This window comes from Phyllostomus hastatus, unplaced genomic scaffold, assembly GCF_019186645.2.
Source record: "Phyllostomus hastatus isolate PE091 unplaced genomic scaffold, TTU_PhHast_1.1 phas_contig_1, whole genome shotgun sequence".
NCBI classification, from domain to species: Eukaryota; Metazoa; Chordata; class Mammalia; order Chiroptera; family Phyllostomidae; genus Phyllostomus; species Phyllostomus hastatus.
This window is the reverse complement of record NW_025333498.1, coordinates 39,282,566-39,310,521: the sequence shown is the minus strand read 5'-3', so window position 1 is coordinate 39,310,521 and position 27,956 is coordinate 39,282,566. Positions and strand designations below refer to the sequence as shown.

General features: G+C 35.6%; 1 protein-coding gene across 4 annotated transcripts in view; it reads left to right on the top strand.

Moving 5' to 3' along the window:
* Window positions 1-27,956, top strand: part of MBD5 (methyl-CpG binding domain protein 5) — a 471,857-nt gene that overhangs the window by 138,260 nt on the left and 305,641 nt on the right. For all 4 annotated transcript variants that reach the window (XM_045831183.1, XM_045831164.1, XM_045831211.1 and 1 more), the window contains one exon: window positions 27,160-27,253. The gene's annotated coding sequence lies outside the window, so the exon portion shown is untranslated. The remainder of the gene's footprint in view (window positions 1-27,159; window positions 27,254-27,956) is intronic.

Genomic DNA, 27,956 nt, shown 5'->3' with positions numbered 1-27,956 from the left:
TCTAATAACAATTTATTAACTTTGTTACTTTGAGCATGTGACTTAATTTGTCTAAAACTCAGTTTCTTGATGCATAAAATAGGGTAAATTTTGTTAAATAGCTTATGTGGTGAGGATCAACAGAATAGATGCAAATAAATAAATTCAGCACAGTGCCTGACACATATTAACTCCCCAGAGTTTAACATAGCTATGTAAATGTACACTGACATTACAGTAAATAATGTGAATAGTGAAGGATTACATATTGTAGAGAACCACTTCCCATCTTGGGATCAGGTAACTAGGCTTTCTAGGAGTGATGGATTTTCAGAAGTTATATGAAATATGACAGGGAACTGTTGAGTAGGATCATTCCAAGACATAGGATGTATTGTAGGAGATATCTGTGAGAAGGATAAGCAGAAGGAGTTTATGAGTTTTTTTTTGTTGTTGTTGAAAGTTATCATAGTGATGGACTTACATGTAAGCTCCTTAATTAGTACTGGAGTTTGAATCTCTGTCCACCGTAATTCAGTTTGCTTTATATCACTATGCTGTACACCTGAAACTAATACAAAAATAATACTCAATGTAAACTGTAATTTAAATTTTTTTAAAGAAAGAAAGAATTACCAAAAAAATAACATATGAGTTCAGGAAGCTCAAAGAGTTCAAAACAAGATGAACCCAAAAGGCCAACACCAAGACACATTGTAGTTAAAATGCAAAAGGTTAAAGGCAAAGATAAAACCTTAAAAGCATCAAGAGAAAAGCAGTTAGTTGCCTACAAAGGAGTGCCCATGGGACTGTTAGCTGATTTCTCTGCAGAAGCTTTGCAGGCCAGAAGGGATGGGCCAGAGAGATTCAAAGTGATGAAAAGCAAAGACTACAACCACAATTACTCTACTCAGCAAAGCCATCATCTAGAATCTAAAGGACATATAAAGAACTTCCCAGACAAGAAAAAGCTAAAGGAGTTTAACACCAACAAGAGTATTACATGAAATGTTAGAGAGGATACAGAGACCATTTTGACGGTTGCCAGAAGGGCAGAGGGTTAGGGGGAAGGGTGAAAAAGGTGAAGAGATTTGTAGTAGAAGTACACATTGATTGTTACAAAATAGTCAAGGGGATGTAAGGAACAGCGTAGGGAACATAGTCAATAATATTGTAATAACCATGTATTGTATCAGACTGGTACCAGGCTTATTGGGATGATTACTTAGTAAGTTCTGTAATATCTAGTCACTAGGTTGTACACCTGAAAGTAATATAGCATTGTGTGTCAACTGTAATTGAAAAATAAAAAAATGATTTAAATTAAAAAAATGAAAATATATGAAGCCAAAAACAGAAAAAAATGCTAAGAAAATATGCAGGGAAATAGGCAATAAAATATTATGTAACTTTAAAAATAAATACCATATTTTGCTGTGTATAATGCACAGTATTTTGCCCAAATTTTGGAGAGAAAACTAAAAATGAGCATTATACATAGGTAGTACTAATTCTGTATCTATATAAATGTTTTTAATTCTTTTATTTATGCTTATGCATTAAAAGTATAACTCCAGAAAGCAATAACAATATCCATATGCAAAATAATTTCCTGAAATACAATAAATGGCTTTGTTGCTAAATATAAATAAATAATTGAATTTAAAAATTAAAACAAAAGATTTTTTTCCCTGAAATTTTGGACCAAAAACATTGGTGCACATTATACACAGGAGCACATTATACATGGCAAAAGAAAGTATATAAATTTAATGTTAAATTTGATACCTATTTTCTAATTTGTTTGGGGAAGTAAGGAATAACGTGCCTCTTTCTTTGAAGCAAGAAAGAGAGGGAAGAAAGAAAGGAAAATAGGTAAAGAGGGTGAAACAGAATTCAAAATGTGTATCAGGTGTAATTTTATCGCCTCAAAGGATCTTACAGTGACAGAATGTCAGCTTCTCTGCAATCCACTGTCACCACACTCAGAAAGCCAAACTCTGTGCTGCTCAGGATAATACTATTAAGTAGGACTGAGTTGGAGCATATTTAAACTTCTTTCCTTTTGCATTTCTTCTACTGTATCAGTCATTTCAGAGATGCATAAATTTAAGTATTAACATACTCAGTTGACACTTTACCCTCTAGCCCAGTTGAGAGGTGTGTTAGCTTTTTTTCACACTAATGAGGAATTTGTTATATCACAAGATCCAAAAACATTTATAGTGTAAAAGCCAGATTTGTAAATGTTATTATATTGTACACTATTTTTGTACTGTATTAAATGGGTACACTCTGCTCTTTCAAAGGAGGAAACTGTTTTTTGATTTCTTCCTTTTAATATATTTTATTGATTATGCTATTACAGTTGTCACAATTTTTTCTTCTTTGTCTGCCTAGAGTTGGTACCCCCTTTTTCCCTCTGTCAGTCCCCCCTTAGTTCATGTCCATGGGTCATACATGTAAGTTATTTGGCTTCTCCATTCCCTATACTATTCTTAACATCCCCTTGTCTATTTTGTACTTACCAATTTGTGCTTCTTATTCCCTGTACCTTTTCCCAATTCTCTGCCTTCCCTCTCCTGGCTGATAACCCTCCAAATGATCTCCATATCCATGACTCTGTTTCTATTCTGCTTATTAGTTTGTTTTTTAGATCCAGTTGTCGAAAGATATGTTTATTTATTGCCATTTAACTGTTAATAGTTTTGATCTTCTTTTTCTTAAATAAATCCCTTTAACATTCATCTAATAAAAGCATAGTGATGATAAACTCCTTTAACTTGACCTTATCTGGAAGGCACTTTGTCCGCCCTTCCATTTTAAGTGATAGCTTTGCTGGGTGGAGTAATCTTGGGTGTAGGTCCTTGCCTTTCATAACTTGGAATACTTCTTTCCAGCCTCTTCTTCTTCTTTGAGAAATCAGTTGACAGTCTTAATGGGAACTACTTTGTAGGTAACTCTCTCATTTCCTCTTGCTGCTTTTAAGTTTCTCTCTTTATCTTTTAACTTTGGTATTTTAATTATAATGAGTTGGTATGGTCCACTGGGTCCAACTTGTTTGGGCCTCTCTGTGCTTCCTGGACTTGTATGTATCTTTCCTTCACCAAATTAGGGAAGTTTTCTTTCATTATTTTTTCAATTTCTTATTCTTCCCTTCTCCTTCTGACACCTCTCTGATTAGAATGTTGGTACGTTTGAAGATGTCCCAGAGGTTCCTAAGCCAATAGTCTTTTTTATTTTAATTCTTTTTTTTTTGTCTTCCTGTTCTTGTTGAATGTTTATTTATTCTTTATGTTCCAAATCATTGATTTGAATCTTGGTTTCATCCCCTCCACTGTTAGTCCCCTGTAAATTTTTCTTTATTTCACTTAATGTGACCTTCACTTCGTCCTGGGTTTTTTAATGCTGTTGCTGTACTCCCAAGAGTTGTTTGAGCATCCTGATAATCAGTCTGCATCAGATAGATAGCTTATTCCATTTCATTTAGTTCTTTTTCTGGAGTTTTGTTCTGTTATTTCACATGGGCCATATTTCTTTGTCTCCTCAACTTTGTAACCTCCCTGTATTTGTTTCTCTATACTAGGTAGAACTACTTTGACTCACTGTCCTACTAGCATGGCCTGTTGTGGAAGAGGTATCTGTATATAGTGTGGGGTGGAGCCACAGGTAATCACCAGGGCTGGGCAACCCTCTTCCCTACTTTGTGGCTCTGTGTGGGGAAAGGGCTCGGAGAGGGGACAGTGCTGCTGCCTGGCTCCTGGAGGTTTGTCTTGCAGTCCCCCTGTTTCCAGTCACTTCACTTACTCCCCATATGTGCCTTGTGCCCTTCAGCTGTTGCCCTGATGCTGAGTCACAAAGCAGGTAGGTCTGCCTAAGTTCTAAGTCTGTGCAGGCCCTTTAAGCGTAGTCTCCTGAAACTCTGACAGTTTCTTGCACTGCCCCAACTCCCACTGGTTTTTACAGCTGGAAGTTATAGGAATTTATCTTCTGGTGCTGGAACCCTGGGTTGTGTGATCTGGCCTGGGGCTGTGATCCCTCACTCCTGAGGTATCCTTCCTGATTTTTATACACCACACAGGAATGTGGGACGACTGTTCTACCACCTTTCTGTAATACCACACCATGTCTGTGCACCTCTACCTGCCTCCACGTCTCCACCCCTCTTATCTGTCTGGATGAATGTGGCTTCTTTAAATCCTTCGTAATTGGCCTTCCATACAACTAGATTTTCTGACTACTCTGGGTGTTATTTGTTTTGAGGTCTAGTTTTAATTTTTCTGTAGTTGTGCAAGGAGGTGAAGCTTGTTTACGTATGCCTCCTTCTTGACTGGAAGTCTGTGGTTTGATTTCTAATTCATAAACATTTAATTAAAAAGGAGTGTTTAAAATGGATTTTACAGGTGTATTTTGAAAAGTCCAACACTTAGAAGTTTGACCTTATGATTTCTTCCCTCCATTTTCTGTGTATAATATGTAATGTACCTTCCAGTTTCTATAGTATATAATACGATCAAACTTGGGTATGATGTTAATGTAATTTATTGAAGTGAGCTTGATCTGATTTAAATTAAAGGCTCTTTGGAAATGGCTATGTTAGGACCTAGAAACATCTTTGTAAATGTTCTTGGTCATCACACTAGTTATGCCATAGACTTTCTGCATTACTCCAGTAAATGGGAAATAACTGAAACCCCCAAAACCAGAAGTTATCCTTGTATTTTTTTAATAATTTACTGTTTTGGAATTTGGAAGACATTTCCCTCTTCAAAAACTATATATTACATGGAACTGGAATTGTAGAGCAGTGTTCCTAGACATCACGTCATCCTACTGTCCTGTGGAAAGGGAGGGTTTGCCTGATTTTGGATCGCCATTGATAACTACATCACGGGGAATGAAACAAACCCTAGAAAAAAGAATTCCAGAGGGAGTTTACATCTTTCAGCATTGCTGGTCCTTCCATGGAGTTTCTGTTCTGTAACGATATTTTGAAAACAGTACTACATTGCTAAAGCAAATGTTATATATTAATCTGCTATTGTACCAACTTCACAATGATATGTAAAAACATGTATTTCCTACAACTCTTTCTTAAAGTTTTCTTTCTTATAATTTTCCTTTGTTCTAATTTCCTCACTTATTTCCATTGTAATATACAGGGTGAGCCAAAAGTAGGTTTATAGTTGTTCATATGGAAAATAATATAATAACTAATAAATAAGAATATAAGAATAAACTGTTTTGTGTACTTACAACTGTAAACCTATTTTGTTCCACCCTGTGTGATATTGTTATTTTATAAGCTGCCTCAGTCACTTGGCAATAAAACAGAAATGTATAAATAAATAAATCTTAAATGTGATGGATCTTAATTCTGACACAACTATTAGCCATTATCAGAGGTACCACAAAGCAATGGGAAAAGATGGAATGCAGCACTAGACTTGGATTCAATTTCTAGCTCTGCAACTTTCCAATCCAGGGTCAGAGCTTTAGCTTCTCTTAGTCTGTCAGCATTCTTATCTGCTAAATGAGGATGCTAACACCTATACCCTAAGGTTTTAATGATGATCAAATCACAATTTATTTGAGAAAATATATGGCATAAGCTAAAAAATTAGTAAAATGTTACTTGAATCCAGGTTGGATTTTCACAGACTGGAAAAAAATATTTTTGTGTCCCTTTACAGCCTGTAATTCCTATGATTAAAATGTTATAGATGATCACATTCACTAGGAATGAGGCTATAAGCCCTCTAGATTCTGAGCATCAGATTTGTGAAGCCCTAAAGAATGCCGTATTTGTGCTGTGCCCATAGAGATTCCTGTGGAGAGAGAGGGAGGCTTATTTCTTGGGCTTCCATGTTACCTCCATGCCAGTAGACGGGCAAAAGGAAGACGTTCTCCCAGCCTCCAAAGCAGGAACCTAAAATACATATTCTTAAAGAAGCTGTGCTTCTTTATATGTATAAATAGGATTACTTTGTCTTAGTTTCCCCCAAAAGCTATTTCATTTTTAATATAATTAAACAGTTGTGCATCCATAAACATGTAACTGTACTTACCATATTTCTTATTGCAAATAAGCCTTTACCTCAGTCTGAGTCTAGACTTAGTTTATGAAGACCAGTCATCTCCATGTTAGCTTTCATTCTGAGCAAGATTTTTGAAGATTGAAACTTCCTTAAAACTGTGTCATATCCGAGCCAAAAAACTATACCAACAGGACTTGCTATAAAGTAATATTATTTTGTTGCTTAAAATCACTTTATGTGTTGATGAGCAGTTATAGAAACACTTTTCCGATACTATTTATATGTAGTGTTGGAGAGGAGTGTAAAACAACAAAAACAGTAGAGGAAAAAAAGACATTGGGTTACTGTGCTAGGTTTATTTTTTTAAAGATATGTCATGTCCACTTTCCCCCCTTTCCACAATATGCTTAATTTCAGAAGGTATGACTTCGAGAAAATATCTCTATTATCTTTGAGACTGGTGACTTGTTGTAAATTTAAAAATAATTACATTAATTGAGATGTACATCATGTTAATAGAATTGTTAAAAATGATCAAGACATCATTCAAAACAAAATGACATCATTCTTAATAGCCATAAACAAGCATCTTTTCTCAACTATTAGAAAAATATACAAATTAAAAAAGGTAGATTTGAAATATGTTCATGTTGGAAGGCAGTGCAATGCTGATAATTCTTTCTACAAGTGTTATTTCTATGGAGGTATTGTGTTGTGGGACTCAAATGAAAAGCTCTGGAAATTGCAAAATGACTATGTTATTAATATTTTCAATTATTTGTAAAAAGAACATCTGAGAGGAAATGAGGAGATCTGGATTCTAGCCCTTTTATCACTGACTATACCTTTGGCAAGTCATACTTTTAGCTGTGTTTTCTCTTCTTGGAAATGAAGACAAGGTGTGTTGGGAACTGCTCTGCCTGGTTTCAGAAGCTGTATTCCCCCCATGAATACAGGCTGAGTGAGCAACCTTGGTACCGTAAGCCACTAAGGAGACAAAGCTTATCTTTGTCTTTTCTTATCAAAAGGGGGCAGTGCTTCTGCCCCTTTTATTTCACCCAGCCTGGCCCCCAGTGCATGATAGGTTAGCCAATGATGGGTAAGATTCCTCAAGGGAGGGACAGCCTAAGACAGGCACGATCATGGGGGGCTCCCAGGGAAGGACTTGGGGGCCAATAGCAAAAGGGGGTGATGAACTCTCGCCCCTCAGCTTTGACATAGCCCAAGTCCTCATTCTGTCTGCGAGAAGTCTCCTAATCTTTTGGCTGCCTTACCTCCCTGCCTGACTTAAGCCTGAAACAATGACAGAGGTTGGTACAGCCTGTGCTGGAAAGAGCAGGTTCCTCGGGCAATCAGGTCTAAGAAAGAATACATAAAATCCTATGAAACCTGCTTTGCTAAAAATGTCCTCGATTAAATGATAAGTATCCGAGCAGGAAGTGAGTTTGTTTCCCAAAGTTTTGTAGCCCTTTAGCTAACAGACCCTGACTCAGAATAAGCCCTCGTAGTTCTTTGTGTGTTATCTGTTATTTGATCCTTACTACCTGACAATGATTAATGAGCTTTACCTGTATTCCTGTGAAAAATGATCCCAATAAAAACCCATTGAGGAAAAGGGTCTTGGCCTTCTCTTTTGAGAGATCAGCCACCTTTCCTCCCCAAGCAGATCATGTCTTGGGAGACTTATTGTCATTCGTGGTGGCCGGGGGAACCCTGTGGGCAGAGCCTTCCCCACAAAGGTGTGAGGAATTGTTAATCCTTCCAGCTGTATGTTTCTATTATTCTTGTTATTAAAATTTGAGATGAAAAGAAATTAATCATACTAGATGTAAAATAAATGTTTTAGTAAGAGTTATTAATAGTATAATTTTACATAGCAAGTGGTCTTTTAAAAATATTTAAAAATACAATTTTATTCTTAGAGTGTTTTCTACTTTATGTGATATATATATATATATATATTTTTTTTTTAAACCAGCCTTCTTCATTTGGAGAAAGAAAATATTTTTCTTAGGTGACTATCCTACCTTTTTCATTTCCTGCCACCTTTTCTCCACCTTTCAACCCCAAAATACCCTCCCCATGCATACACACTTTAAAAGTAAGTTTTACAACCAGAGAACCACAGAGTAATAGCAGAGGCACCCTGACAAATTTTGAGGCACTTCTTTCTGCAGTAGAAATAGACCAGTACTATAAATTATGTTTTGAAAACATAATTCAGATCAAGTAAATATGGGTGTATTTCGTTATATGGCACAATTTAAGGGGAATTGTCATTTCTTTTATACACACATTTGCTTTGCACCGTTTTTCTCTATTCTCTGCAGAAAATAATTGCAACTACAAATTAGTTTCATAGCTACAAATAATGGTCTTGGGTACAGATATATACTTTATATACAGTAGCTTTTTTACTGATATGTTTAGCTTTCAAGAGGTCATTACTCTTTAATAAACCCACATTGGGAGCAGTATGTGACCAAAGATACCCCCATCTGTCCCATAGGACTCAGTCTGATTTAGTTGTCCAGTTGTCTGTAAGTTGTAATCCAGAATGAGACATTGAGTAAAATGAAGATCCAGAAATAATGATTCATCAGACTTGGCATCTCATTGACCAAAGCAGCTCTGGTATTATGGTAAGGCCAGTACCTACATGTGTACTCCCCTGATGGGTACCTGTCACCTGGCCCCAAGAAACAAAAATGCTATATGGAACACTCCAGAAGGAGGCGGCCCTGAGATTCAAGTCAAACTGACACTAAGAAGAACCAAAAAAGACTTTAAAACTGAGGAAGAATTCAGAACTAAATAAGAAATTATACTTAGGTCAGTGGAGTATGGTCTTCTTGGAGAGAGTATTTGTGTACTCTCCAAATGACTTTAATCCATAGTTTTGTTTTGTTTTGTAGCACATGACTTCAAGTTACAGTAGCATTGTAGCCATTTGCTAGGTGAACAGCCAGCCCTGTGGTTTGGAATGATGCTTCACATCTCTTGCTCTGGTGGCTGTCCTTGCTATATAGTTTGGGACATTATAGGAATAAGATTATTTCTTGAAAGAGTTAAATGTAGTCTGATATATTTCTTGAGTTTATGTATATTTCCTAGTGTCTTAGTACCAAGCTCCTATTTTTATTAGTATTTTGAATTGAGAAGTTAGAAACAACCTTATTAGTGGTAATACTTAGATATTATTAGCATACTTTCAGCTGCCAGGTAAAACTCATTTGCCAAAATTTTACCAACATTCAGGGATAAATTTACTTTGCCAGAATGATCACTATTTTGGTTGGGGAGTGCCTAATGTTTTTGCTATTATAACAGGTAATGTGGTACTCCATCTCTCTGCTCTTGTATCCCCTTACCATTTGTGCACATCAGCCTTCCAAAGGCCAGCAATTGCATCTGTGCCATAGGACTGCCTTTGAGGTACTGGAAGCACTGAAGGAAGACCTTAACCAATAACTGACAGGTTTCAGCTTCCTTGGCCCTCACTTAACACAATGCTGAGACACGTATCTTACACTATTTGCCAGTGTACCCATGGGATTAAATTTCAGTTGGCTTCTGTGATCTTTAGCTTACTCATCTACCCTATATTAGCAGCCTGCCCTTCTCTGATCACTCTAAACCTCCTAAATGAATTATGTACACCTCACTCAGGGTCTGTTTCTTTGGAAGCTCCACCAAGAGCTACTAAAAAAAAACAAAGATCATGATCATTTCTATTTTATACTGTTATGATAAATTGCTTAGAGTAAATAGACACATATAAAGGTAGTATATATGAACTTTAGGAGGATTGAAAATATTAAGTATTATAGATCACGCTCCTTTTTTGTGCCCCCAAACTTGAAATTACTAACCATAAAGTACTAGTAAAAATTAACAAAGTTATGTAATTAAACAGATCTAACTTACATGGTCAAACTTTTATTAAAATTCCAACCATAACATTCATACCAAAATCAATATAAATAGTAAAGTCCTAACACTGGAAGTGTAGAAAACAAATAGTAAAGTAATATTATCCTAAGATACTAGAAACTAGTATCAGAGCACTCAAGCAAACAAAATATTTAACAGCCACCTTGATACTAAAAGTAAAATGTAATAAAATTCTCAAATTAAAATATTAAGAGCAGTCTAAAAATACTGAGAGCATGTGTCCATTTTTGTGCCAGTTGCATGTTGTTTTGATTACTTTGGCCTTATAGTATACTTCAGCAAGATGGAAGAGTAGGTAAACATGACGCACCTCCTCACACAACCACAGCAAAAATTACAACTAAAGTACAAAACCAGTATCACCCAGAATTGTTAGAAAAACGAGCTGTATGGAAGTCCGACAACCAAGGAATTAAAGAAGTCACATTCATCCAGATGAGTAGGAGGGGCAGAGGTGTGGATGGGTGGTCCCACATGGACATGTGGTAGATAAAAATCAGGAAGGGCAGGGATCCCAGCCCTACACCAGACCACCCAGCCCACAGTCACACTGCCAAGAAAATAAGTCCCCATAACTTTTAGCTGTAAAAAACCAGGGGGTGTTGGGGTGATGGAAGAAACTGTGGGATTCTCAGGAGTTTCCTCTTAAAAGACCTGCAACAGACTTAGGACTTACACAGACTCGTTTCATCTGGGCTTCAACACCAGAGCCGTGGCTAGAAGGGCACCAGTAGCATACAGGTAGAAATTTAAGTGTCTGGCATCAGGGTAAGTGCCGGGGAACAGCTTAGTCCTAGACAAAATTCCAGAAGCCAGGCAGTACCATTGCCATCTTTCTGCTCCCTCCCTCACACTGAGCCACAGAGCAGTGCCACCGTATTGGAGACTTCATCTACCTGGCTCACATAGATTGCCCTGACCTGGCAATTACCTAAGGCCCCACCCCATCCGACTTGCTGGTGCACTTTTCTACAGTAGGCCACAAGAAGCTCTATGTAATACATAGAAAGAAACACAGAGGCTGCCAAAATTAGGAGACAAAGAAACATGGTCCAATGAAAAAAAAAAGAACAAAACTCCAAAAAAAGAACTAAACAAAATGGAAGTAAGCAATTTATCAAATGCAAGGTTCAAAACACTGGTTATTAGGATGCTCAAGGAACTGATTGGGTACTTCAACAGTGTAAAAATGTCCCAGGAAGAAACAAAGTTTACACTAAGTGAAATAAAGAAAAAAATTACAGAGAATCAAGATTGGAGTGAATGAAGCCAAGAATCAAATCAATGATATGAAACATAAGGAGAGAAAAAAAAAAACATTCAATTAGCACAGCAAGAATAAAAAATCCAAGAAAAACAAGGATAGGCTAAGGAGCCTCTGGGACAATTTCAAATGTATGAACATTTGAATCATAGGGTTTCAAGAAAGACCAAGAAATTGAAAACTTTTTTGAAAAAAAAAATTGAAAGAAAACTTCACTAACTTGGTAAAGAAAATAGACATGCACTTCCTGGAAGTACAGAAACACCCAAACAAGTTGGACCCAAAGAGGAGCACACCAAGACCCATCATAATTAAAATGCCAACATTTAAAGATAAACAGAGAATCTTAAAAGCAGTAAGAGAAAAGCAGACAGTTACCTACAAAGGAGACCCTACAAGACTATCAGCTGATTTTTCACAAGAAATTTGCAAGCCAGAAGGGGCTGGAAAGAATTATTCAAATTCTTGAAAGGCAAGGACCTGCATCCAAGATTACTCTATCCAGCAAAACTGTAATTTAGAATGGATGGGCAGATAAAGTGCTTCCCAGATAGGGTCCAGTTAAAGAAATTCATCATCACCAAGCCCTTATTATATGAAATGTTAAAGGGACTTTTCTAAGAAAAAGAAGATAATCAAAATTACAAACAGTAAAATGACAACAAACTTACAACTACCAGCAACTGATCCCAAAAGCAAAAACAAAACAAAACAACTAGAATAGGAACAGAACCAGAGAAATGGAGATCAAGTGGATGGTTATCATTGGGGATGGGGAGGGGGGAAAATGGGGGGAAAGGTACCAGGAATAAGAAGCATAAATGGTAGGTACAAAATAGACAGGAGGAGGTTAAGAATAGTGTGGGAAATGGAGAAGCTAAAGAACTTATATGTACGACCCATGGACATACAGTAAGGGGCAGGAGGGATGCTGGTGGGAGGGGTGGTGCAGAGTGGAGGGGAATAAAGGAAAGACAAAAAATGAGACAACTATAATAGCATAATCAATAAACTATACTTAAAAAAAAAAGAAAAAATTTTACCCATTACTACAGCTTGGATGGACCCAGAATACATTATGCTAAGTGAAGTAAACCAGTCAGAGAAAGACAAATACCATATGATTTCCCTCATATGCGGAGTCTAATGAACAAACTGAACTAACAAGGAAAATGGGGACAGACTCAAAGATGGAGAGCAGGTAGAGAGCACTGGAAGTTTGGGGGGTGGAAGGATTGAGCAAAAATGGAAAAAGGACTCATGGACATGGACAACATTGTGGTGATTACAGCAGGAGGGAGGTGTAACAGGGATAAACAGTAAAGGGAAAAATAGAATAAAAATAGCCCTAGAATAAAAAAATAACCCTGGCAGGTTTGGCTCAGCATATTGAGTGCAGGCCGGTGTGTGAAAAGCAACCACACTTTGATGTTTCCCTTTTTCTCTTTCCCTTCCCCTCTCTAAAACTAAATCAATAAAATCTTTTAAAAAAATTATTTTAAGAAATAGATACAAAACAATTAAAAAATACTAAGAGCATTAGACAGAAACCATTTTAGCACGCCAAAAAACTGAATTTAAAAATGATCTTTCAAGCCGCAAATGGTTACAGTGCATTCAAAGAAGCCCAAGGGTAAAAAGACCTAGGTCTAGTCTGAATAAAGTGGAGGTCAGACAGTTTAAGCTCCTTAGAACAAACAATGCCTGTTCTCTTGATCTGTAGGAAAAGTGAAAGTAAGAACCTGGTTACTGTGAAGGTAAAAAAAAGTGAAGGTTAGAGTCCAGGCCAATGCCAGGTGGCCTAAGGCCTGCTTGCAAACTGTCTTTAAAGAAAGACACACTGAAAGAGGGTGAAATCAAACCATGTCAAGGACCCAGGACTTCCTGCTGCATTTGCCCCTCTTTCAGTAACTTTCTGTAAAAGCTGATAATAGATATGTAAATAAGGAAACAAAAAGTAATTCAGGGACTGTTGTGATGAAGAAGCAATGATAACAGGATATAAAGCCTTTGACAGTAGACTGTCCACTTTGTATCTGATCTGTATCAGCCTGCATTTCCTTCAGCCACCAGCATGCAAAATAAATTCAGTATACTTCTTTCTACTTTTCCTCAGTTTGAACAGCTTTGTTTATATCACAAGTTGAGGAACTACTATGTATTTTTTTTCTCAGTGTTTTGATTTCTATAAACCTTTATATGTTTTATGATTTCAAATAACTCCAAAGACAATATAGCATAGTAATTAGGAACAAAGGCCCTTGAGCCAAAATACCAGGGTCTGAGGCTGGCTATGCCACTTCTAGCTAATACCACCTATCTAGAGCGTATGACTTCACCTCTTCGCCCTGAACTCCTCATTTTTTTAAGTGGGCATGATAGGCGATACTATCCAATAAGGTTGTTTGAGGACTAAGTAACTTAAATATAAAATTCTTAAAATAGTGCCAGCATATATGAGTGCTTAATTTTTTTTCATGCATGGAAACATTATGCAATAGATAAAATGGGAAAATATAAATTGTTGACATATACAGCTGCCTTTATATAATGATTATTTGGGGGGAAATGCATTCTAATTACTGGTCTACTTCAAAAATGAAATGCTAGAAACATGCCCCATTTGTGAGTAAAGGGACTGTAGTTTTTGCTTAGTTTTCCATGTAGTATTAACTGTTTCCATCTGCTAATAAACACTTTCTGTCATTTTGAGTAATCCACAATCAGCCCTATAGGTAGCTATCAATAACTTCATTTATATTAACAGTGAATGTCCCTGGGCATTGAGGCAACACAACCTAGAAGAGGAAGAGTTGGCAAAGAAGAATTTGATGGTCCTAGAGGGAAAATTTTTCATCGAGTAGATGTGGATATAAAACCCCTCAGGGAAATCTAAACCTTCTCAAAAAGTATGATATCATCTATACAACAGACATAGGGAATGTGACATCAAAGAATGTGACATCTTTAGCAGCCTTTGGATAGTTAACACTAAGAAAAGCCTGCTTTGTGAGAAGAGCTTCATGCTGAAACAGTGTTTGTCAAATTGTGTTTCATAGAACCCCAGAATTCTGTATGAGTATTTTAGAAAGTCCGTGCACCTCAGATTCAAATTTCTTAACATTCATATTGTTATTAACACTGCAGATGTTATCTGTTAATCCCAGTTTCAAATGTTTATCAAGTGTGTTCTTTGATTGACTTTATAATAAGTAAATGTTAAATGTTAAAAAGGCTAAATGTAAAAAAAAATGCTCCATTTTTTAAAAGTTGTAATTTCAGCAATATCTGGTGATTTATCCAGCTAGTATTGTTGCTGTAATATAGTCTGACTCAAAGCTTCTGCTACTCTCCCTGTCTTGCAGAGGAGAGGTTCAAAATGTGTAATAATCGGTATGGCACAGGTACCAACCAATCTGAGTGGATGCCAGGGTCTGGGAGGCCCCTTGTGCTGCCAGATGTTATCTCATTAGGGGTTAGAACCTGGAGAATTCTCATTGGGGAGAAGGGCCCTAGAGAAGGGGTCATTTGGAGAGGTTGGAGCAGTGGCCATTTTCCAACAAGTATGGAAGACTTCTACTCTTTAGTACTTTAACTGCTGGTGTAGCCACAGTGTTCATTCTGACCAAAGATTAGATACATCAAAACAGGTCATTATGATGTACTGATGTTATAGTTAGGTATATAGAATTTTAAATAGTGTGTTAATTTTTGTTTGGAGGGTGGTTTTTGACACATTTTAGGGTCAGGCATAATTGACACTTCCTTCCTTGAGATTTCTGCCAAACAATTATTACATAAATATCTTGTCCTTTTCCATTTACACTGATTGGTTGATGAATTGATCCATTTCCAGTTAATATAAACTGCCTTTATTTGCAGTAAATTATTTTTTAAATCTTATAATCTTATAATAATTTGGTAGGGGAATCTTGCACCATACATTCTTTGGCCAAAAATATTAAGTTGTTGTAAATACCATAAAGGACTCTGTTGGTTTGCCTTTATTCTAAATGTAAATTTTCTATCATTTATAACATTCATCTTGTTACAACTTCTCTATGCATAGAAGAATAAAACATTGCTGAGTTTTACCTGATAATCTACATAATATATGTTCAAATTTGCTGAAAACCTAATCTCTTAATTTCATTTTAATCTTAATCTTTTCATCATTTCTCTTCATCTGGGAGCAACAGAAATCACTGATAATACTCATTTTACTTTCACCTTTTCTGTGTGGTAGAAATTTTATTTGAAATACAGGTTTTAAGCATTGAATAGTTTGGGGGTATTCTATTGAACTATTTCATGGAATTAAATGAATATGTTAATTCTATAATGCTTTTAGTTCAAACTATATGTAATTCTTGGTGGAGAGGCATTTATTGCCAGCATATTGATTGCTTTGAGGTAATTTTTATTATTTTCTATATGAATACACAGAATATTTCATTTTATTTTTTGCTTCAGTTGCTTTGTGTTGCAACCATCCAATCCATATGTATTTTACAATATTTTATATTTAATTTTGCTGACCATGAACCCACCAAACTAAGTTTTACTTTCATGTATTGATTTGCAGTTTCTATTGAGTTAAAGTTTGTGTTATATATATTTACATAAGGTACTTTTTATTTTATCTGTATCTGCAGTGGTATGTGCAGCTATATTCTCAGTGCTGAGGAACAGTCAGAAAAATTGTAGCATTATAAATGCCAGCAATATAGAAAACATTTACTATTTTATTAATATTAAGTAGCATTTGAACCTATAAGTGATACGTGGTATTAAGACTTATATGACTCGTATAGAGCAAATATCCTATAACGTTTTCGTTTAAACATTTCAGTAATTTTCTGCATAGTCATTTCAGTTCATTATAAACAGAAGATGGAGCAATTTTCTGGAAATACTGTACATTTTGTATGTATAGCTTTAGATTTGTCACCTTTGAAAGATCTAAAATGATACCCCATTTATTTTTCTAAAACAAAATTTGACAGGACAGTCGTCTAAACCTGAAAAATTTCTAACAAACAGGAATGACTCAAAAACTCCTTGGTTGCACTTGCTCATGTTCGGATTTCACTTTTTCATCTCTTCACTCGGTTTCACCGAGTCAGTAATGACCCCATCTTGGTTTTCTCCTGGAAGTAGTTTGTATAATTCAGACATCTTTTTCTGTTTATAAGGATTTTAGTCTTCTATCAATGTGCTACTTTCTCTAACAAAACTGCATTATTTGGCAGGTTAGCATAGTATTGAGCTATTTTTGGTAGGATTTGAAATACTGTTTGCTTTTGGTAGAAGATAGCAATTTCCAGACATCGTAAAGTCAGGCATTACTGCTGGCTCACAGACTTCCTCATGTAAAATAGTTTCTTTTACTGTTGTGAGTGCCTGCACTGAAAATCAACAGAAAGTCTGAGCCTTGTGTTTTCCTCAAATGCTGGAGCTTGATACTTTGGGCACATTAATATCCTTTTTGGACATCACTAAAGAGAATATTCCTATTCTTCTGTGTGCTCATTTGCATTTTCTCTGCTTGTCTTTTTATTCTTTAAATGTGTGGACATACGAGGTTTTCTCCACCACCTTGCACAAACTTCTGATACCTCTCCCTGCTATCTTTTTGTTTTTATTGGACATTATGGTAGAATTTAGTTTGGTTATGTAGAAAACGTTCATTTTTCTGTTTTGTCTCCATTTTTTCCCTTTATAACTTTTTCATATTGTCCTAAGATGCAAGTCCTTGTTGCTTTATTGTCAATCATCTTTTCCCTAAGCTTAGGATAAACTTTGAGGATTTATTTTCATTAAGAAGGACTCTTCATTTTGGGGGGTTTGTTTTAATTTTATTTTTTTTTGTTTGATCATTTGAAAAGTCATTTTGACTGAAGTATACATTGTATAAAAAAGTAAAGCTTTACATCATTAATGCCATAAACATTGAAAAGAAGGTGTTTACATATCATAGAACATCTTAAAATTTTATAGCATAAATTTGATATTTCCCTGTAAGTAGTTTATATGTTGATTTTAATAATACATAGCTGTATTTTGAACCTGTTTATTTTTAAAATATCTTCCAAAAAGCCATGTTTAGTCTGTATATACAGTCTTTACAATTGTATTTATTTAAACATTTTCTATAAGTTAATTTAAGTATATTTTTGTTAGTTTTTTTCTAAAATTAGTCTTAATAATGATTAATGAGTCTACCATAGCTTATTGATTTCCTTTTGTTTTTATATCGAGAACATCTTTTAAAATGAGTTTTTCTGAGTTCTGATTTTGTATTTTCTTGTTTAAGCTCCTACAACATCTAGTAATTTGTTCAGCTCAATACAATGAAATCACTTTTAGACCTATTATCTTGGTTACTACCATGTAAGTGAAGCATTATGGTTCATATTCCAGACCTGGATTTTTTTGTAAGCATTGATGCAGATTCATGATCGCTTCATGAAGTCTGTCTTTATCATAGTGTGTTTCTTTGGGATACCAGTGTCTTACATATCAAATGCCCAAAAACTGTATCATAGCATCATTAAAATGCTTCAAAATATATGAAACTTCTTTAAGACCTCCTAATTTTTGTGCACAAAAACAGTAGTATCTTTCTCTCTCTCTCTCTCTCTCTCTCTCTCACACACACACACACACACACACACACACACACACACACGAGCATACAGGGTCCTTGACCTATTTTCTGGCTCATCAACAGCAGAAACTTTTTTTTTGTTGGACTAAATTCCATTTCTTTTGCAATTTCTTATTTGGTGGCATGAATTTCATCATCAGTCCCAAGGTTTTTGTTGTATTCTTTATGTTGGCCCACTATCAACTTACAGTGTTTTGTTTGTTTTAACCTGGGGGTTATTTAAATGTGTTGTATAATAAATTCCTGGTACATCTTATATCTGTATTTTGCCATATTGGTTTAGAATTCTTTTTAAAATTAATAATATCCTGTTTAATGTTTGTGAATTTCTGTTGTCTGCCTCCAAAGTAAGGCAATACAACTTTGGTATTTGACTTGTGAATGCTTTTTTTTCAAAGCATTCTTCTCTTGCTTGCTCATAAAATTTCTTTTGATTCCTAATTATAAAGTTATAGAATCATGGACTTGGAAGGGACTTTTAAGGTTACCATGTTTCAGAGGGGAGGTAAGCGTAACCTCTGATGTTGCACTTACTTCGTTGAATCCCCCCTTTTTTCCAGGAATTCCATCTATGCTTCTAACATAATCCTGATCAGTAAAACCAACATTACTTGTCACTGTTACTTTGCTTCTCTTCCCTTCTGTTTCCTCCTCGGAACTTTCTAGCATTGAAAAATAGTTTATTTTTAGCATTTTGGAAATTTAGGCAATTCATGTTGTTGAGAGTAATGAGCAAAAGAGGAATATGATGTTTCAAAAAAGAAAATGGAGGCAATGTCAATGGTAGTGATTTTTTTTAAAATAAAGCCATGAAAAAAGATGAAGGAGAGAGTACACCACTAGAAATGTGTAAGAGACTACCAAGTCAAACTTCAGAAAGGCAAGAGGCAGAACCTGAGGAAATAAGAGGAAGGTAACATCTACATCACCCTAGTCATAAACTTCTAACAATGCCAGCATTTGAAGTGAGGTAGCAAGCAAGGTTGTTCAAATATTTATTATTTTCAAAGGTAAAATAGCTTTATAAAATATAATAAAACTGTATAAAATAGTTTTACAGTGTATTTCTATACAGTGCCTAGAGAAAGTCCTTGAAAGATTCTAGTTCATGGAAGGATAAATGGAAATTTTTATTTTAAAAAATTGTTTTATTGTATATAAACCTATTAATATAAACCTTCATATTCACATGATTTCAGTCATCCAGTCCTGTTTTTTTCTCTACAGTATATTCATTTTTCCTTGAGTTCTCAATCCATAGTTGTTTTTCAAGAACCTTATTTTTGATGTTGGTAAAGATTATATAGAATTAAAATAATAAATTAATTGCCAGTCCATTTACTGGGTTCCAACCCAAATAGCTCATTAATTCTGTATCAACAGGACCTATATTGGATAAGAAGAGTAAGGTAGAATTTATTATTGCCAGAATGTCAATAATATTTTTGTACTATGTTTGGCAAAATATTGTACTTAATTTTTGTTTCCAAAAAGGTCAGCTCTTAAGGTGTTTGTTAATTAGTGTACCCAAAATCACTCACTGGTATTCTCCAAATAACATATAATTAAGGTGGTCTATCAGAACCAAATGGATTACTTATTACAGTTGAAGAGATACCTTGTCCATGTCAGATGGACATTTTTAGAGAATACTGGTAGAGAAAAAAGTAAGAAAGAAAGGATCGCTTCTTTTTCTTTCCCTGATGAAAATACATAATTTTATTATTAATACCTTGAACAGCTTGGTAATTTTCAACTTTCATAGAGAGAACTTCAGGTGCTTTGGACTTTAAAAATAGTTTTTTACTGAACTAGATCATCTGAACAAATTTCAAGAGGTCTAAAGACAAAACTTAATGTGTTTGACAGATTTAGAATTACCACTGGTGTTTTGTATTTGAAATCAACTTAGGCATACACAGTAAAGGACTGTTATGCTGTTTACTGAAATAAATAAGTAAATAAATAAGCCACTTATAAACAAGATGGCAGAGGAGTGAGTAAAGCTACATGAACCAATTCCCAGCACCAATCTGGAATTACAACTAAATTGTAGAAAAATCATCCTGAATAACCAACTGCTGGAGAGAAGCCTTATAACCACAGACAGATGGAAGATACCCACATCAGTGAGACTGGTTGGAAATGCAGAGAAGGTCCGAGAGGGCTAGTTGGTTCTCCCAAGTGGCAGCTGAAGTCCTGGAGGGATATTTCAGTGCCTGGGGGGTATTCCTCCTGGGAAGTGTGGTGTCTAAACCCCAATCTGGGCTCCCCAGCCTATAGCACCAGAACCAGGAAAGGAACCCAAATAACACATATCTGTGAAAAGCAGTGGGGTTTCTATCTGCCAGGGAGAGATGGCTGGAGACTTACGAGAGCCTCTCTCTCAAAGGGCCCACCCAAAAAATTCCATTTGTGGCCATTTACCCTGGGCTCCAACAGAGGAAGAGCAGAGTGGACTAGAGATGCTTGAGAAGAGTGGAGGTGGTGGCTCTGGGGAGAAAACCGAACTGTCAGCCACCAGGATCCCTGTGCTGAGTCATTCCCCATACTGCAGAGTCCATCTTTCTCAGTCAAAGCACTGCCTCCAAGTGGCAACAGTTTTAGGGGAGGCAATAGCCCCACCTGCAGAAATTACTCTGCCCCACCCTGTGGAGCTTAAGCCCTACTGCTGAGGAGTGCAGCTGGAAGACTTTCACTCTTTAGCCTAAGAGAAAGCCTGCTACAGAGGCAGATCTCTGGGAGCTCAGAGACTATAGTTGACCCTCCCCTGGGCCCATTGTTGGTTATCGCCAGCCTTGGTGCACAGCCTGGTTCTTTCTGTATATAGTCAGGCCCAACAGAGGGAACCACATGCTGTGGATCACTGATAACTCCAAACAGGTTGCTCAGGGCCAGTCACAAATAGGGTTTGTCATAAGCCTGTACCAGAGTCTTTGCAGCTCAACCTAATACATAGAAACAAACACGAAGAGGCAAGCAAAATGGGAAAACAAAGAAACAGGCTCCAAATAAAAGAACAAAAGAATTTTGCAGAAAAACTAGATGAAATGGAGGCAAGCAATCTATTAGATACAGAGTTCAACATAATGATTATAAAGATACTCAAAAGATGAAAAAAGACATAGAAACCATAAAAAATGACCAGTCAGAAATACAGAATGCAATATCTGAAATAAATAATACACTGGAAGGAATAAACAGTAGGTTAGAAGAAGCAAAGGATTGAATCAATGGTTTGGAAGACAAGGTAGAAAAAAACACTGAAGCAGAGCAGCAAAAAGAAAAAACTTTAAAAAATGAAGAGAGTGAAGAGACCTTGAGAACATGAAGCATAACAATGTCTGCATCATGGGAATACCACAAGGAAAAGATAGTGAACAAGGGATCAAGAACCTATTTGAAGAAATAGGCTGAAATTTGAAGAAATTTGAAGAACCTATTTGAAGAAATTTGACTGAAAACTTTCCTAACCTAATGAAGGAAGAGGACACACAAGTCCAGGAAAGTCAGAGAGTCCCAAACAAACTGGACACAAAGAGGACTACACCAAGAAACATCATAATTAAAACAGCAGGGCTTAGAGACAAGGAGAGAATCCTAAACGCTTCAAGAGAAAGCAGGTAGTTACATAAAGTGGAGCACCAATTAGACTGTCATCTGATTTCTCAACGGAAACATTTCAGGCCGGAAGGGAGTGACATGAAATATTCAAGGTAATGAAAAGCAAGGATGTAGAACCAAGACTACTTTACCCAGAAAGGCTATCATTTAAGATCAAAGGAGAAATAAGGATCTTCTCAGACAAGAAAAAGCTGAAGATGTTTGTTAACACCAAACCAGTGTTGCAACAAATAAGGCTTGCTTTAAGAAGAAAAAGAGAAACTAATAAATAAATAGAATAATTGCACTAAAACCATAAATAAAAGTTATACAAGGTCCACTAAAGGAGTCATCTGGAATAAAACTAATAATGGTCCTAACTGGTACTAAGCACTGGCTTAAATAAGTTCAGGTTAACATTATTTTCTGTAATAAAACAGTTGAGAAGACAAATCTTCAATGGATTCCATAATTGGACCTCTTAGTATTCTGGAGAAACTTGGAATCTTTAAAAAAGCAATCATAGGCCCTGGCTGGTGTGGCTCAGTGGATTAAGTGCCAGCCTGCAAACCAAGAGTTGCCAGTTCATTTCACACTCGGGGCACAAGTCTGGGTTGCGGGCCAGGTCAGGTCCCAGTTGGGGGCATGCAAGAGGAAACCACACATTGATGTTTCTCTCCCACTCATTCTTCCTCCCTTCCCCTCTGTCTAAAAAAAATAAATAAAATATTTTTAAATACTTTTAAAAAGAATTGTATTTTAAAAAATAAAATACAGAAGCAAGCAAAGGCTGAAAATATTTTTAATTCTTTGAGTATTTGTTATCTGTTGAAATAAAATACTTTATGAGGTTTTATTTTTATTCTGTATTTTCTCACTATGATCTGTTTGCATTCAACCATATATGAAATTTGAAAATTAGAATTTTTTATGATTTTATTTATTTCTAGAGAGAAGGGAAGGGAGGGAGAAAGAAAGAGAAACATCAGTGTGCCAGAGCAATACCGATCAGTTGCCCCTCGCAATCCCCCAGCCAGAGACCTGGCTCACAACCCAGCCATGTGCCCTAACTGGCGATCGAACCAGTGACCTTTTGGTTTGCAGGACAATACCCAGCCCACTGAGCCACACCAGTCAGAGCTGTGAATTAAATTTTTTTTAAAGTCACCTATCAGATCAGAATGAATGAGCTCTTGAGGGCTATGAAGTTGCATACTGCTCAACAAGGCAAAGTCATTGCTCCTAGGGGTCTCATGGGTTGTTCAAATAACTTCTTCTCATCTCACTACCTCCCAGCTCTTTGCATAGCAAGTCTGGGGTATGGCTAAGCCAAGGACTCTTGCCTTCCTTCTGACAGAGCCTGAGGTAACTGAGGGAGTACTAAGGATTTGTATTGCTTTGCTCAAAAAGGGAGGGAGGGAGGGAGGAAGAAAAGGAGGGGGAAAGAAAGAAGGAAGAAGAGGAAAGGAGGGAAATTGCATACTGTTAATGCTATGAAAACAATCACCTGTAAAAGTTTAGGTTTGGATATACTTTCTATAGGTCAGGAAAATAGAAAATAGGTTTTCTTCCTATAAAAACTGCCATATTTTAAAATTAGGAGTGCAGTAATATTTATAAGAAAGCATAGTCTTTCATTTTTTAAAAAAATGAAAAAAGGTGAAATCATAAATTTTGTATCCCAATATTGAACCACCTTAAAAGATTTTTATTAGAATAGGCTTATAGAACATTCTACTCAGAAACAGGACTGAGGTTTGTAAGGTAAACCTTTAGTCTCTCAGATGCCCTATTATGCACAGAAATGTATAGAAATAATGAAATAGAGAGAGCTAAATGAGGCCTTACAAATCATCTTTTTGTGATGTTGAGAATTGAAAGTGGCCCACCCTGGCATTCTCCTTTCAGTGGAAAACCTGATAAACCTTCCAAAAGGGTGGAGGGTTTAAGGCAGAAATGTATATGAAGATACATTAGGTAAGGCTTCCAGGGTACTGGAGATTTCATTTTAATGGATGGGGCATTCTTCAATTACTATAGTTAATTGTAGACTGCATGAATTTGAAACCCAAGTCTGTAAAACCTTGGGCAGGTTAATCACTCTGTTCCTCAACTTCCTCATCTGTAAAATGCAGATGAAAATAGCACTTCTTAGGATTGTGAGAATGAAATTAATGCTACTTAGAATTTAACATTCAGTAAATGTTAGTTCATATTTGTATATTTAAAAACAAGGAGGAAGCCTTAGCAACTTAATATAACAAATGTTGAAGATACTTAGCAATGTCTATTATCTAGAGGTTTGTATGTTTAATCATTAAAAGTAATAGACATAGTCCTAACTGGTGTGGCACAGTGGGATGGGCATTATATGGCAAACGAAAGGGTCATTGGTTGGATTCCCAGTCAGGGCCTATGCCTTGCAAGTGGTCTAGGTTCCTGGTTGGGAGAGTGTGGGAGACTACCAGTCGATATTTCTCTGGCATATCGATGTTTCTCTCCCTCTCTCTCCCCCTCCCTTCCTATCTCTCTAAAAATAAATAAATAAAAATCTTTAAAAAATAACATACATAGAGTGAATTCTCTTGGGATGTGGAATATTGTGTGGTTTACAATTATTGGTTCTTACTAAAATATGTAGTTTTCCTAAGGAAACACTAAACCAGGTTTTCTGCAACTTTGTGTTAAATGTATTTAAAGAGCCCAATTTATTGGGAGAAAAAGTGCTTCTTGTTAGGTTAGCTGTCATTAATAATGGTAACTAATACACCATTACTCTGTTATCCCAAATTATGTACCTCGATTATGAGACATGAAAAGAGTTAGCTGTGGTAGTCCTCAGAAGAGATGGGAATGTTCATGAAGATTACAATTTTTAAATCATTCATAGAAATAGAGTATACTAAAAGGGAAAAGCTGGGTCGCTTGCCCAATCACTGTAAAACACTATACTCAGTCACTAGAAATACCAACAAGTCAAATCACATGCTTTTAGGCTAGGAATTGCTGGAAAATTATAATGTAGTATATTTAATATAGGGAATGAAACAAACATGCCAAATTTTAAATAATGGCAAAAGATAGAAATACAGGACCATAAGCAAATGCCTGATTAATTAGCTAAGTAATTTACAATAATTAGTGTAGAAAATCAGGAGAGAAAGAGAGCTTTTAGTGTCACATTGATGGAAATTTCCTTTTAGGAAGAAGCAGTTTTGGTTGACCAAGAGATGAGAGATAAACAACAAAATGCAGCTGGGATCAGATAGTAGATCAAGAGTTTTGACGAAAGACATTGGGAATTCATTTCATAGCTGCACACCAAGAGGCAGATATGCACCCCATCTTGTAGATTTCAGAGGTGCATAGCTCCCTGTTTGTGAAGACATTTGGGAAGCCCAGGACTGTTCACCAGCTACTAAGCAGCACTAGGCCTGGGGAAAGAATCAGCTGTAGTCATGAACCGAAGGTTGACTTTAAACTACCTGGTTAAACTAGGTAGGTAAAAGAAAATAAGTACAGGTGTCTTTAAAGGTTTAGTAGTTATTAAGATCAACATTCTTATTACGTATAGCAAAGACTCAGATATTTACTTCTGTTTATTAGAATTTTCTTTTTTATAAAGAATCTAAAGAGTATGTGTATCTGAATATATTATTTTTACTGTAAAGTATTTCTGGACCTGTTTATAAGAATTTTCAAAACTAAAATGCTAACAGCCTATTTAATGTTATTTTTAGTAAGTTTATATGTGTGTGTTCTTGAGGGAAATGATTTGACACTTTCTCTTTTTAAAAATGTTGTCTTTGTATTTAAACAGAAAATGATGCTACAGAGCTTTTTCCCTCCCACTAAGTTAGGGACAAAAAATTTTAATTCTGAGTCATTGAATGAATGGTACTAGTTATGTATGAGGTTCTAGGTTAAATTTTTATTGTGAAATATAATTAGTTGTTTTTGTTTTGTTCTGTTTTGTTTTGTCACAAGTATTTTATTGATTACCTGCACAGTTTACTTAGGAGGATGCCAAAACTTACAAAATATATAATCCATAAACATTATTTTAGCTTATCTACATTGATTTATTGCCAAACTTCTTACTTTATGTTTAAAGTTATTTCTTACCGAGTGAGTCTCAGGATTTTCTTTTAATATTAGAAATATAATTTTAGAAATAAAACTCAAGAAGTATTTCTATAAATGTTAATAATGAAGGTCAGTTGGTAGTCGGTGTTCATAAACACTTAGAGCACTGTTCTACAGGAACTGTAGACCTTTGCATTGTAATCATCAGAGATGATTTAAAAATAGAGAGCCTGTGGCCTTAGCCTCGTTCTCCGAATCATAAGCTCTGGAAATGTTACCTAGGAATTTACATTTCAAAGTAAAACCTTTGGTCTGTAAGTGCACTATAGTTTGGAATTCACTGCTACTACCATTTATGTCGTGTGTGGATTTGTGTCATCTAAGATAGTACACAGTTGTAGAGATGGGTGTGTGTGTGTGTGTGTGCGTGTGTGTGTGTGTGTGATGAGTTAAAGTCATTTTAAATATTTAATAGTCAGATCAGCAATTATCTCAATAATTTTCATAGAACTCTGTAGACAGTATTTTTTTAAGTTAGTGCCTTAATAGTTAATCTGTATAGTCTAAGGCAAATAGTTGCAGTGAGATTATTTCTTACCTGAAAAACAAATATTCCTTAATACTTTTTAAAAATACCTGGGCCTAGACCCCACAATATAACAATTAAATCAAAACATCAAAGGAATAGGCTGAGTCTTTATAAATGTATGTTAAACAGTTTCAAGTGGTTTTGATGTGCAGCTGAAACTGGGAAAGAGGCAACTACCCAAATGACCAAAAAGAACAATGATGTTGCTAATCCAAAACTACTAATATTTGGTTTGGGAATCCATAGTATTCAAAACACATACTAAAGGTATGACTCTATAGCATCCAAATCCTGTTTTCCCTACCTACTTTTCTGTGACTCATTTAAAAAATAATCAAAGAAAATTAAAATCAAGTTCTTTCAGCAAAGAATATTTTCTCTGGGTAATTTAAATTCTCTTTTAGAGGCAATTTCTCTTCAAAGATCTCTACTAAGCTTCACTTAGGTTGGTATAAAGTACTGATTGGGCAGTTTGATTGATAAGGGAAATAAAATTTTGACCTTTTCATGGGAACAGATATATTTAACTAGTTTATTTTTATGATTTTGGCATTTATAGGCAACTCAAATATAATCGAGAATTCTTTTTAATTATCTATTTTGAACAAGCAAAATATTTTCTAGAGTGTGGCTATATGCATATAGGATATCAGCATCAATATGTTTATAAAATTTTATTTTAAAAAATGTTCATAGGGCCAAGGCAACCCCATAAAATTAGTACTGTAGAAAGTGCTGAGGTTTATGACATGGATCAAAATATGTGTTCCACACAACTTTCTGATTCTTCTAATGTGAAAATCTCATCATTTTTATAGTTCAGTTACGTAAAACACATCCTTTGATACACACCTCCCTTTGCCCAGACTTATTAAACAAAGTCATAAAGAATTTCAAGACCTGCTTTTACATTTAAGTAAATGAAACCGTATTTTTAACCTTAAATTTATAATATTTTCTTATATTTCTCTTTTAGATGCTTTTTGAGAATACCAGTTTCTGCGTATGGGAAGTAGATATTGAAAGTTACATGGTTTACAGACAATATCTTTAAAAGACAGACACTCAAGGTAAGTAACAACTATAGCCTCATAAATAATCTCATTTAAATGGTTAAGGTTGCCAGATTGTAATTCGACTTGCTGAACTTGCTTACTTTTTATCACTGGCCCTGTCTAAGGGATCTCCCTACCACATTCATTCATATTCAGACACAAATTTTTATGCCATAATACCATCTTGACAGAAAGTATCGGATTTTATTTACCACAGGCTGTTGATAAAATTGATATATTATTGTGGAAGAGAGCAAATCAGTTAAGAAGAGTGGAGAAGTAGCTTCCATCAACTCTGTGAGCACAACTCAGTCTGTAGCATTTAACTTGCAAAAATAATTAAACAAAAACTACCATCCACCACACTTCCTTTTTAATGTATTCATTAATCTGTTCTTTAACCATGATAAGCACTTGTCCTTTAACAGCTCTAAGAACCCTGTCATAGTTTCAGATACTCACAGTGTTACCTCTGAATACGAAACTTCTCTTCATTATTTCTTGAATCCTCCAGAATTTGTTTTGACCTACCATATCCTTCCACTTAGCATGTTCTATTTATTCCTCTGGTGATTATGTGCTTACATTACTAACCAAATTTTTTAATACATTTTGGTAAAATTCTGAGATTATGACGGTTACAAATTATAAATAATGTTGCGTGTCAGGTGGGTGTAATGGAACCTGTAAATGTGACCTTTAAATGGGCCACTTCTAT